The following is a 13362-nucleotide window of genomic DNA, read 5'->3' on the forward strand; positions in this document are numbered from 1 at the left end:
TTAATACACGTATGAAAACCGTAATGAATCGGCGTGGTCAAGAAAAAGAAAAGTTTGTATTGATAGATAAATATAATGGGTTTCTGGCAGGAGTTGACCATTTCGACCAGATGATGCCATAATATTATTCCTGTGAGCACAAAACGCTCATTTTCTATAAAAAGCTGGCTGTCCATATATTTCAAATAATGATGATCACATCACAATGTCTTTACTAGTAAGGGAATCCTGACAATAAAATGACCTTTTATGATTACCGATTATGTATTATTGAGAAGTTAATTGAACTTGTACCACCAGAACCAAAACCATTACAAAAAATTAAGATAACACATCTTCCTGAACTTTGTCCCAAAAGTAAAGGAAAAAATAGAAAAGAGTTAAAAGAAGATGGTGTCAGGTTTGCTGGCAAGAAAAAAAAGAGTTGACTCAATTTATTAATGTCCATTATGTCCTATTTAACCTGGACTGTGTTTATCTTCATGTTTTCTTGAATTCCATTTTAAAATATAGTTTTGGTTACTTTTCTTTAGTTTTAGTTTCTTTTGTAAATTTATTTTATGATTTAATTTTTTTGTTTGTGTTTTAATTTAATGTTATTTTTATGTTTTACTGTAAATTTTAAGTACTCTAATAAAATAATTTTTGTTTAGATTATTTGTTTTAACTTTTAGATAAACACCGTATATTTTTGACTAAACGCCGCACGGGCGGTCCCCGGAACTCAATTAGCAATTAGCGTGTCCTGTGCCTTCACCGCCCCTAAGGCGGTCTTGTGTTTTTTGAACATATATAACAAAATTTGAACTTAGTCTAGTACCGACCAGCTAAAATAGGCATTACGACACTACCTAAAAAAAAACATGCGGTTATTAATCGGATGACATTATGACTTTTATTAAATAGTAAAAATCGTTACAAATCGAATATTTTACTAACAGATATTCTTTTAATTTTTTCTATTTTTGGTGCAGTTGTTGATTTAAACCTGCTTAGAGTAAATATAAGATTACTAGAAACGAATTGATCCAGAGAGTGAATCGATGTCAAAAACCACTATTCTTTGACGTTACCCGTGACGGTTTGACGTTACCCGTGACGGAGCCATCTTGTGACGCTAGTTTTGTGACGCTTGCCTCAGCATTTTACTGTAGACAAAAAAAAGTAATACCACGCCAGTAAAAAAGCTTTGCTTCAAAAGTTTGTCGAAGCTGATTAATAAAACATTTGGCACTGTGCATTTTTTTCAACTTTTATTAGCATTATTTGCTGTTAGAACATACTCTTTGAAAAATTTCACTTTACTTAAAAATTAAAAAAACGTATGAAAAATACACATAATTTCAAAAGTTATGCATCACCCGAAATATTCGATATTATTTAACTATTTTCAGAAACTACTTTTACAGTTTATCCATAAAAAAATATCGTAACTTTGACAGATACTTTTTGTTTTAAAAGTGATACTGTTTATTAAATGAAAAATTTAAGACTAAAAAAATATCGTGTATTTTTACCACAGGTATCGATGCAAGCCTGAAGTCGAGCTTTAATATTGCTAACTATCGATCAATAATTTTCTGTGGCAGATTCTCTTATTCTTCTCGAGAGCAAATTTTAAGTTCATAATGAATATTAGGAGGATTTCGTCAGGCATGGAAAGCTTTGAAGAGCACTCCCCATGCATGTTCAATTTTGTTCATGTCTGGAGATATCGCAGGTCACTCGAAACAGCAAATACCTAATGGCTCAAAAGAATCATTAACCGCTTGGGACCTATGTGGGTGAGTAAATTATCCATAAATACAAAATTTACACCACAACCACAAACCACCAATTCCGTGCGTCTACCTGTTATAATACCTGTCCAAAATATAAGACTGCCGCCAGTGAAAGCAAGTATGAGATGGACATGTGATTGTTGGCTCTCGCCAAACACCAATTCAAATATTAAACAGATTGTGGTTTCGTCTGAAAAAAGCATAAAATTCTAAAACTGTTGAAGCAGCTGCATGTGTTTTTGAGCCCACTGGTGGTGGTGCAAAACATGCCTAGGTTATAGCTGAGTAACTATTATTGGTCAATGACCTCTCAAATCTGGGTCTAATAAAATTCTTCTTCTTATTCTATCCAACGATACTATGACTCCTGTGGTATTTCTGAAATTTTTTTGGAGGGCTGGGGCAGACATAAAAGACTTTCTCCTAATGGAAATTCTGATATATCTATTTTTTGCTCAATATTAACTCGAAGTGTATTAAAACGAGCTCTATTAGGTATCGAATTTGTCTCGAGAACCCTATTCCTTATCCATGAGACATCACTCTGAGAAACAGCCACTTTTTCCGCCACGAATCGCTGTGAGCTGCATTCTTTAAATAAAGCAATGATTCTTGCACGGTCTGACTCAGAAACTAAATTACGATTCAAAACATCAGTTTTCGAAGCTCTAATTAAAATCTTTAATCCAGGTTCAAATTTATGAACGTAAAAAATAATTAGCTTCTTTTGTTGTTTTGAATATTAATTGTTAAAGAATATAACAATATAACAATAATGTAATAATAAACAATATAATAAACAGTAGAACAATAATGTAATAAATAATAAAAAAATTAAACAAGTTAGTCCTAAAGAGTTTTCGTAAATCCTTAAAAATTATTTTTTCAAACTGCTCCCTTGTAAAGTTATGAAAATGGACATAGTGTTGTATCTTGTTTTTATATTTTTTAACATAATAAATTTCATATCCAATAATTCTTTTCCATTAAATAGATCGGTAAATGTCTTTGTTATATCGGATCCTCTACGAATTAGAAATAAAAAATAATTACCACAAAAGCTAAGTATGAACAATCTTGCAATTAAACTATATATTTATTTCCCAACTTTTTTCGCATAAAATTCCGAACAAAACTAGTAAAAAGTTTTTAGAAAACGTATGGTTTCCTGGGATTTCAAACTCCGGAACAGTCACAGAGCGCATGTGTTCCGGAAAAACACGTGTTGGCGCGCGAATTTTCCACCGCCAACTCAGTTATTATTTCGATTCAGATGAAGACGGTGGGTTAGAGACTTTGTGGCATATGACTGTTACGCGACAAGTGAAAATTGTTTGTTTAAAATCTACCGAAAATTTTAAAGGAACGGTAACACTAAGGTAACGAGCAAAGATTTAATATTAAGATTTTGAACTTCTACTCAAGTTTTTAAAAGACATTTTTTTGTCTTTAATGAACCATTGTTTAACAAAAAATTGTTTGAGGTGTATTTAAATATAACTATATTGGGAAGTATATCTGCAAAACAGCATTTGTAATTTAAGATTGCTAAAGAAAAACAATCATAAACTTCATTAAACTATTTACTTTTAGAAATATCATTTAAAATCCTTTTACGCAACATGTGTTTCTCAATGAAAAGTGTAAAATGAAGGGACCCTTATATGTTTTATAAATATTATTTGAGATTCTGAGTCATCATAATAAAGTTCTATATGTGGCCTAAATTGTACGTTTAAGAAATGAATGTAATCACTTGAATTCTATAAGTAGAAGTGGGGTAAATTTTTAAAGTTTTGTTTAAAGCAGTATATTGTCTTTGTATATAAATTAAAACCCAATAATCTTACTGTTGTAACCTATCAAACTATTTGTTTTTTAAATTTTGTTAATTAGGAATATAAATATTGTATGAGACTCATGATAAAGTCAAACGCAGCTACTGCAAACTTGCCTATTAACTCAAACAAACTGTTATATACCTATATATACAACTATATTTGTAACGAATTTTCTAGGTTTCTAGGTAATGTTTTATAGGTTTTTCTCTTTTATGAAGTTGTTGCAGTCATTGCTTCTTCAATACCCTTACGCCAACTTCTTTGAGGTCGTTCTCTTTTCATTTTTTTAAGGAGAATCCATTCTAATGTTCTTTGGACTCAGCTTTCTTTTGACATATTGTTAATGTGGCCGATCTATATTAGAAGATCCAATTCTAACTGTCTTTTGCCGATCTACTAGCTTATATTACGATCTAGCTTCTTTTCATCTCATATTTAAATCGTCTAGAATGCTAGAATCAAAACCGGCAATCTCCATTTTTTAAAATGTTGGATTATGATGAAAAAGTTCCTGAGTTAATATAAGTTAGTAGGGTCTAGTTTAGTCTGTTTAGGCATTGGTAAAAAATATGTTGGCTTATAAAAATGTATTGGATTTTTTACATTGGAGAAAATAGCTTTAATGTTTGCAGATTGCCATTTTTGGTACTCACTTATGAAGATAGCTATGTTTGATTCTAACTAGGTTTGAACTTTATTAATAAAGGTATTATGAAAGTAATGTATGCGTCATTTGTTAATGAATGACATACAAGAGTAATAAAAGAAACTAAATCAAAACACTTGGTAATTCTGGAATAAATTCGGAGGGTTTGTGTTCTTCATTGTCACCATCTTCATCTCTTGGGATATTTATTGTTTCTTTAACAGCTATAACTTCCTTATAAAACGATAATTCTTCCAACTCTCTCCACATCTTTTTAAAGTGTTCTTCAAGTAAATTTTTAACATCTTTTACTGGAGTACCACGACCAATAACTAAAGTCTGAGAAAGATTTTTAGGCGTTTTTTCTTCTTTATAAACACATGTTGCTATATTCAGATTATTGTTATAATGTCGTTCTCCACAAATTAAAATTTTATCACTTCAAAAACGTGTTAATTATAAACTTTTTGATTGTCTAAATGAAAAATTTCAGGAGTCAGTAGATTGTAAGTTCGCAGTCTTGGTCTAAATGAAAAACTGATGAAGATTCACTTAATAGATCATCCTATTCTGAAGGTCTTGTTAACACTGCTATGTTTTTAACTTTTTTCTTTATTTTTATGGTATTTTTACCCTCATCTGACTGTAATGTGTACTCTGGATGTTCATCAAATTTATTGGCTTTTTGTAAGTTACTTTTTGGCTACCTTCTATCTAAATTTTTTTATTTAAGGATTATGCAAAATTAGTCTTTTTAATCTATTAGTGGCTATCCGGTGAGAATATTGTTACTGTCATTTATTAGTTCTCTAAGGTAGTACTCACTAATTGATTCATTTTTATTTTTTTTATTTTTCTTTTAAAATGCTGTGTTGCGTTGTTTAGTTTTGTTTTCTTAGATAAAGCTCTAAAGCACCATCAGATCCTTTTAATTTTCCTTTTTTTACAATTAATAGTCTAAATTTTTTAGGGTAATTGTTACCTCTAATTCTTGCTATTAGTTCAGAAGTTATCCCATGGAGTTTGCTGGTTATTTTTTAAAAAAGATACCGTGTTTTCATCAAGTGGGTCCTTAGTTGCTAATAAGATGAACATATTGATTGTTTCTTCTAATTCAAGCTAAAAACTTACCTGTTACTATATTAGTTAATTTAGGTGGTAGCTGGTTTTGAATAACTGTATCGTTTAATGTGAGGAGTATGGGAGAGTGGTCGAAATTCATCTCCCAGTAGGTGAAATATTACGACCAAAATTATCACAAAATATCATTTGACTGGGAAGACAAAAAAAAATTGTAAAAAAGTGCTAAAATATTACGTCAGAAATTAATATTATAAATATATTTTTAGAAATGACAAATTTTTTCCTTAATAGGAATTAATAATAATTAAAATAATTTCATACAGAAGCATACGGTGTCATCTAAGAATAAAACAAAAAGTAAAAATCAGAAGATTTCTGGGTATTTCACGGCTTTTTAAAGAAAACAAACGATGAATAATGCGACATGGGGAATCTAAAATTGCATTTTACGACATACCGATTCATCTAGACAAGAACCTTTTGTCAACTGGTTACTTCTACTCAAAATACGAGCAAGTAAAAATATAGAAAAGGCAGTTAAGATTTAATTTCACGAATAGTGTCTCTACAGTTGGCTTATACGCTTATAGTCGCTCTGATGAGTCCTGCTAGGACGAAATACCTATAAGCAAATTGTAAAAGCACTATCCATGAAATCAAATCTTTTCTATATCTTTACTTACTCCTATTGTAAGTATAAAAAACCAGTTCACAAAAGGTTCTTGTCTAGATAAATCGACATGAGGTGGAATGCAATTTTAGATTCCCCATGTCGGCCATTCATAGTCTGCCTGCTTTGAAAACTGAAAAAGGCACAGATTTAGGCAATTTTTAAATTTTACTTTTGAACACACAGAAATTTTTGGATTTGTACTTTGTTTAATATACTTTTAGTTTGTGTTTACTTAGCCCTGTCTTTTGGTTGCGTTTTTTACTATAGACGTAGGTACAGTTTGCTTGAATAGCTAGCCTAGTGGCTTACACCACTGCTACAGCCCAACAAAAACAAAAAAAGATTTTTGAGAATTTTCCTACAAATTTATGTGAATCCTATGTATCTTTTAGCACTAAAAAACAATCTGAAATTAGACTTTACGTATCACCCACAGTGTTTGCACAATATGGCACTGGTTTATTCTACATTATAATAATTTGAAAAAGACCAAACACCGAAATACATTAAAATGATACATTATTGGAATAATACCGTTTATCTGATTCTTATCTTATAATAGTATAGGTCTATACAATTATTTCAGGAGTAAATGTTTTTGTATTTTCTTTCTCTGTTTTCTGTAAAACTTCTCAAGTAGCTTTTTCTTCTATGCGAGACACTCTCTTGTTCCCAATGAAGTGGCCAACATTAATTACCCATTATGTTGGTATTTCAACCTCCCTGATATCGTTTTTCTATCACCTTGATATCCCGGTGGTATCGTTCGCCTTGTTCTTCACTGCCACCACCCAGATTTTTAGGGAAAAAATCAAGATAGTTTTGCAAAAAGAGGATTTTAAGGCTCACCAGACATTCCAAATCATTAAACTTATCTAATAAATTAGCTATTATAAGCTCGTAGTTAGGGTCTTTCTCATTACCTAAAAACATGGTTACAACTTTTTTGAATGCAATTCAAGCTTTTTTTCTTAGTAATCATCTGGGTTTTAAAGGTGGAGTCGATCATCATTTTACGAATATCTGGTCCAACAAAAACACCTTCATTCAATTTGGCGTCTGATAGATGAAGACACTTTGCACTCAAGTACTTGAAACATTTTTTATCTTTAGACAGGGCCTTGACAAACTGCTTCATTACCTAACTTGGTGTGTAAAGATGAAAAGAGGATATTTTTGGATCTATCAAAGTTTTGTACAAACTGTTCATTTCGCCAGGTATTGGAACATTTCTTATGGACCATTGTTTTGTGGGCCAGTGTTTTTTTGTTGCTTTGTTGTTTCATTCACAAATAAAACATAAACTTTGTAAATCTCTTTTGTTGACCAAGTAGCATGCAAAAAACTTTTAAATCTCCACAGATCCAATTGTGAGCTCAATAGCTAATTTTCTGTAGAATTGTGTCAAGATTTTCATATGTTGTTTTTATATGGACTAAATAGGTGAAGCATAGGTGTTCCCATTGTGTACGAGTACAGCTTTTAAACTTATTTTTGAAGAGTCTATAAAAAGCCTCCAATTATCCTTATTATAGTTAATATAACAAACTCATTCATTATACCACTAATATCATGACAATAGACCAATTTCCCTTTCCTACCTAAAAAACTGAACAAACTATTAATCTCTGTACATGTACCAGGAAATAGATGTAAATAGATGTACATGGCGACAACAAATTCTTTTCTTTTACTCTTGAGCCAAGCAATTTTGATTTTCCCTTTGTTAAACCAAAATATCCTACTAAGTCATCTAACTCAGCTTGTGTAAATAACTGTGGTTGTAGATTTTCTGAAGAACACTGAAATTTATCATCACTTTCTGGACCACTTTCATTGGATTTTGAGTCACTAGTATTTAAAATGTCATCAATACGTAGACAAGGCTTAGGGACTGGCAGTTTAGGTTCATCCTCTACAGGATGGGTAGCAGACGGAAGGTTGGGATAAACAATCACTTTATTATTTTTGGAGTTACATCCAGAAACATCGACAGTACAAAAGTAACAATCATTTGAATGATATTTTTGTTCTTTTCATACCATAGGTACTGCAAATCTCAAAGTTTTTTTTCTTTTTCGACGACTTCCTAAATCCTCAACACAAACATAACAAACATTGTGAGGAGGCGAACCTTTGTCTTGATTACCAATTTTCACACCAAAATATGCAAAATACACCTTTTTTATAAAGTCAGTAATATTTTTCTGATGTGTTTTAATAACAAAATCACCACCTAGGTAACGAAATGTATTTGGGCAGTTTTACAAACACTGAAAAGTGAGGTTATGTTTATCCGAATAAAGGAGCTATACAGCTGTTATGAAGAAGGAGAAGAACGAAGAGTTTTGTACAATTCATTAACAGTGTTACCAACCATCGCTGTTGTAGATAAATTTGTGTATCTGGGCTCATTAATAACCAACAAAGGAGGCCGTACTGAAGAAATAAAGCGGCGGTCAGCAATCGCAAAAAGCGCTATGGCAAAATTAATAAAAATTTGGAAAAGCCATAAAATAACTACCGATACAAAAATGAGACTAGTAAGAAGTCTAGTTTTTCCAGTTTTTACTTATGCATCGGAATGCTGGACCCTTACTGAGAAAGACAAAAGAACATAGATGTATTTGAGATGTACTGCTGGAGACGAATGCTGAGAATACCATGGGTGGCCCGAAGAACAAATGAATCCATACTGGACCAGCTAAACATAAAGAAAAGACTAAGAACACAAATATCCGAACAAATAATAAGCTATTTTGGACATGTGCTTCGAAGAAATGGTCTTGAAAAACTTACCATCCAGGGAAAAGTAGAAGGCAAAAGAAATAGAGGTAGATCTCCCACACGATACACGGACTATATTGTTGCTACCATTGGCGCTCCATTGTCAGAATGTGCTAGAATGGCAGAAGATAGAAAAACGTGGAGGAACATTGGGAAATTTAGCTAATAGCTTCATGATATCACGATACCTGCATCAGGTCAACGACTAAGAAGAAGAAGAAGAAGTTACCAACCAAGTAACATTAAATTTGTCTTCTCGTTAAACAAAATAAAATGTAATTATGCAATTTTAAATGTTAAATTGTGTAAGAATGGTAAGTGATATAGCATTTTTAATATGATATTCGGACTCAGCACACTAAAAAATGTAAGATAGAGGTAATGTTGTCAAAAAAGTTTTTTCATCGGTGGCCTGTGATATCTTTTTTTCTGTATCATCCCGCGATAATTTTTATAGTTGCGTTTTCTTCCATATTATAATATTTTAAAATTTAAAGTTGTTATTTTATCAAGACCAACGGTATTTCCTCTCTCTGCTCTGCTCGTTATAAAAGGATGAACTATAAATTGAGTGAATACACTGTAGAATTCTGTAAAGTTTACAAATCCTCTTCTATTTTTTAAGATTTTTTTAAATTAATCTTTGCCCAAAATTTGCCTTAATAACATCTATTACCATTCACAAAAAAAAAACAGAAACACAAAACAATATAATTAAAGCAAAAGTCTTAAAGATTTAAACTAGGAAGAAGTGAACTCACGGCTGCGATTTACTAAATAATTTATTTATCCCATTGAGGGCCATTAAATCCTTTAATGATTCGAAGGGACGAAAGCGAAAATTATAATTAGTGCCACGGCCTACTTCTACGTCTGCTAGACTCAACTTGTGCGAAGACACAAAGCTCCACAGGGACGGCTTCAATATCTATACAAATTTTCATGTTTTTGCTTTAGAACTAGAAATTAAAGTTTAGTAAGATTCCTTTTTCTAAAGCACCGTCTTATTTGTCGATGGTGTTGATTATCGCGGATATTTGTTTCTCTTTACCGGTGACGTACTACTCCTCCACTACTGTTTACAATAAACTTTGCAAGCGGTCTTAAAATATGACAAAAATACATAGAAGTGTCGTGAACATTTTTGCAGATATTTATTTTTGATAGGTAGAATTATCAATAGTAATACCACTAGTGATTCAATTTTCGCGATAAGTCTGTCGATTTACTTCTAAACGAAACTGAGTTGCTTGAAAACACCACGAGTCCGTAGAACGAGTGGTGTTTTCTTTAAGAAACTCAGTTGAGTTTAGAAATAAAAGACAGACTTTGCCATACCAACTCTTCGCAGGAGATCAAACATTTCTTGCTCATTTGCTGCTATAAGTGTAGTGTCATCAGCAATTTTTGAATTGAAGATTTTCCTACCAGCCACTGTTGTTCCACCAACCCATCCATTTAAAGCCATCCTCATGACATGTTTACCATAAATGTTGAATAAAACAGGTAACAACACGCATCCTTGTCTAACACCTCTTTCGGTCTTGAATTGGTTTGAGAACTTCTGATCTAGTCGTACTGCTGCTATATTGGACTGGTATAGATTTTTAATAAGTGTCACCAGGTGCATTGGTGGGCTCATTTCTATTAAAATGGACCTGTCGTCCATTTTATCCAGCTTACACAATCAAATGCCTTTTGGTAGTCAATGAGCATATAAACATAGGAACATTTCATTCAGAGGAAATATTTTTATATATTATATATTCTTAATATTTATTATAGTTTCAGCTATATTAGAAAAGAATCTGTAGAAGACTTTGCAGAAAATAAAAAAATAGAAAATAGGAGCTATAGTAAGTCAAATGCATTAGATAAAGAAAAATTATGCTAAAGCAAAATCAATTATTATTCATATACCAGAAAGACATTCTAACGAAAACATTAAGAAGCATACTGTTAAACACTTACATCAAGTGTTATAAATGCTAACAAAAAGAAATGAAATAAGAAGATTACAAGCAGAAGGATTACGAAAGAAAATCTCTCTCCATCTTTTATTAATGTTAAAAACTTAAAATGGTTCGCTACGGCAGATAGTGACCAATTATCTTTTAATTTCGGTACAATTCTTGCTTTTAGTTCTTTGCTAGCATGTGGAACCATTTTTTGAGGTTGAACAGAATAAGTTATCTTAGAATAAGCAAACTTGGCATGTAAGGAAGCAATATTAGTATAAAAATATTTACTATTATCAACTTTACTCGTTTTTGCGGCATGTTGTTCGTTAGTACTAATAATAAATGAAACCTTATTAATATACTTTATTATTAGTTCCTTGTTAAGTACTTCACGTTTTTTTAGCTCATCATCATTTTATTCAAATAGATTATTTGATATTTGGTTAGGTCATATTTTAATTGAACTCTGGCAAATTTGGTTCCTAACAATCTCCTCTTATTGTACAACATAAATAATGGAATAGCATTGTCTGTAAAAACCTTGAATCCAGTTTTGCTAAATGCTCTTGGTATTATCTTGTTGGAGGTCGTCCACAATTACGATGCGAGTCATGGCTATATATCCATTCTTAAACTGTCTTGGTTCATCTTCTATCTTTGACTCTGATTCTATAGATATCATATTGGAAAAAGAAGTAACACAAAAAAATTTAAAGAAATGAGCAATATATATATTAGCTAAGTACTTTATTGATAGTATAAAATTTCGTTCTTTATCATCCAAAAATCATATTTATGAATGTCTATCCCTAACACATTATCTTTAATATGTACTTGCATTCCAAGAGAATTTATAGTTCGTACTAATTTGTCTTTTACCTAAAATTTTAGAACCAACTTCTCACAACAACTTCAAAAATAATTGTCCCAACTGAAGCTGCCTCTATTGTCGACTCCGAGCCTGGTCAAGAGGCTCTACAGAAAAGTTGTGAGTTGTAATTGGATAAATTTTGTCGAATTAACTGTAGAGGAACAATTTACTTAATAACTCGAGAAACTTATTATTATGCCGGACGGCTAAGAGCTGCGACCTAACAATAACAAATCATTAAGCAAATTGGGAGGTTGAGGCATTAAGAATTTTTCAGTTTCTTGGATACATTTTAGCGGTGGTGATGCTGGTGGTGGAATTAATTGTAGACTGCGAGCACGTCAAGATAATTGTTAAGTAAATGAATTATATAATTATGTACTGAAGAGATTTAAGTGAATATGCAAGTAAAAGAATGAAAAATAATGACAATATATGAATATTATTGAGTAAATATATATGAATACACTATTATAAAATTAACTCTTTGAGGCACAGAAGTCTGTTAATATTCTAACTCCAAGTTGCACACAAAATAAAGTTTTAAGTAAGAAACTTTGTTAGTGTTTAAGTTGGAGTTGGTAATCAACAGAAATAAAAAATAAGAAATTTTATTTAAAAAACCTGTCACTTTGACATATAGAGTGTGGTACAACAGTTGTACCACTGTGCAGCACCAGTCTTTTCTTTATTTATTAGAAATAATGAATATTGTTTTAAAAATCTTTATTTTCAGATAAAAAAATTTTCTATAATATTGTTGGAAACCATTTTTTGTTTTGCTGAGGCATAAAGAAACCTTACAAATGGTACAAGTCCATTCAGTACGGATTTGCTGTGCTTTTGTACTACATCGGGTACACCTTCTTCTTGTTGATCGTATTGGCTGGTGGTCCGAAGACTTTAATATTACTTCGTCAGGCAACCTTCTTTGTCGTTTATTTATTGGTACCCCACTACTTTCTTCCGAATTTGCTGCAGTTAATTTCACATATTTCTCCGCCAATAATTCATATATTACTCTTTTTAGAAAGTCTTTTAGAGATATTTTTTGTAGACCGTGTATTACTTCGTCTAAAAACTTTCTGCAATATATTTGTTTGGTTACCAAAATTATTCCCTGATCTATGGGTTGAATAAGCGATTTTGTATTTTTTGGCAAAATCATACAGTTAAAAGTGTCATATTCTGAACGTAGAATATCGTCAGAGGGGTGAGCAGGGGTGTCAACAATAAACATTTCAACTCTTCTGGCGGTATTCCCAATTTCTTCTCTTAAAATTTTCTCACTGAAGGTACAAGTTATTTGAAAATCCAATTTTTGAAAATAACTGAGGTGATATTTTCTTCGAGCTATAATATGAAACAATGCAGATGATGCATGACATCTTTTAAAACTCTAGGTTTACGAGATTTGCCAACCATTACAGGAGTCAATCTATGCGATCCTTTGGCGTTAGCACCAAGCAGTGCCGAAATCCTGTCCTTGCTTATTTTATCCCATTCTTCCCATCCCATTCTTACTCGTCTCGATATTTCGGCTGTTTGATTTTCTCTGTTAGCTCTGATTGCTTGTCCTAGATAGATATACTCATTTCCTGTTCTATTTTTTCTGTTTGTCTTTTTATTGCCTCTTGGTCTTCCGTGTTTGTCATTACTTTTGTTTTGTTGAAGTTAATTTTTAGGCCTTTTTGCAGGGATTTTTCATAAAGTTCATTC

The 13362-nt window shown here is 31.8% G+C and overlaps 1 protein-coding gene across 1 annotated transcript in view; it reads left to right on the top strand.

Moving 5' to 3' along the window:
* Positions 1-3053: 3053 nt before the first annotated feature.
* The window catches only part of LOC140435297 (EGFR adapter protein-like), a 651983-nt gene continuing 641674 nt past the window's right edge, over positions 3054-13362 (top strand). Inside the window, exon 1 of the mRNA XM_072524130.1 lies at positions 3054-3160. The gene's annotated coding sequence lies outside the window, so the exon portion shown is untranslated. The remainder of the gene's footprint in view (positions 3161-13362) is intronic.

This window comes from Diabrotica undecimpunctata, chromosome 2 (assembly GCF_040954645.1).
Source record: "Diabrotica undecimpunctata isolate CICGRU chromosome 2, icDiaUnde3, whole genome shotgun sequence".
In the NCBI taxonomy this organism is placed as follows: domain Eukaryota; kingdom Metazoa; phylum Arthropoda; class Insecta; order Coleoptera; family Chrysomelidae; genus Diabrotica; species Diabrotica undecimpunctata.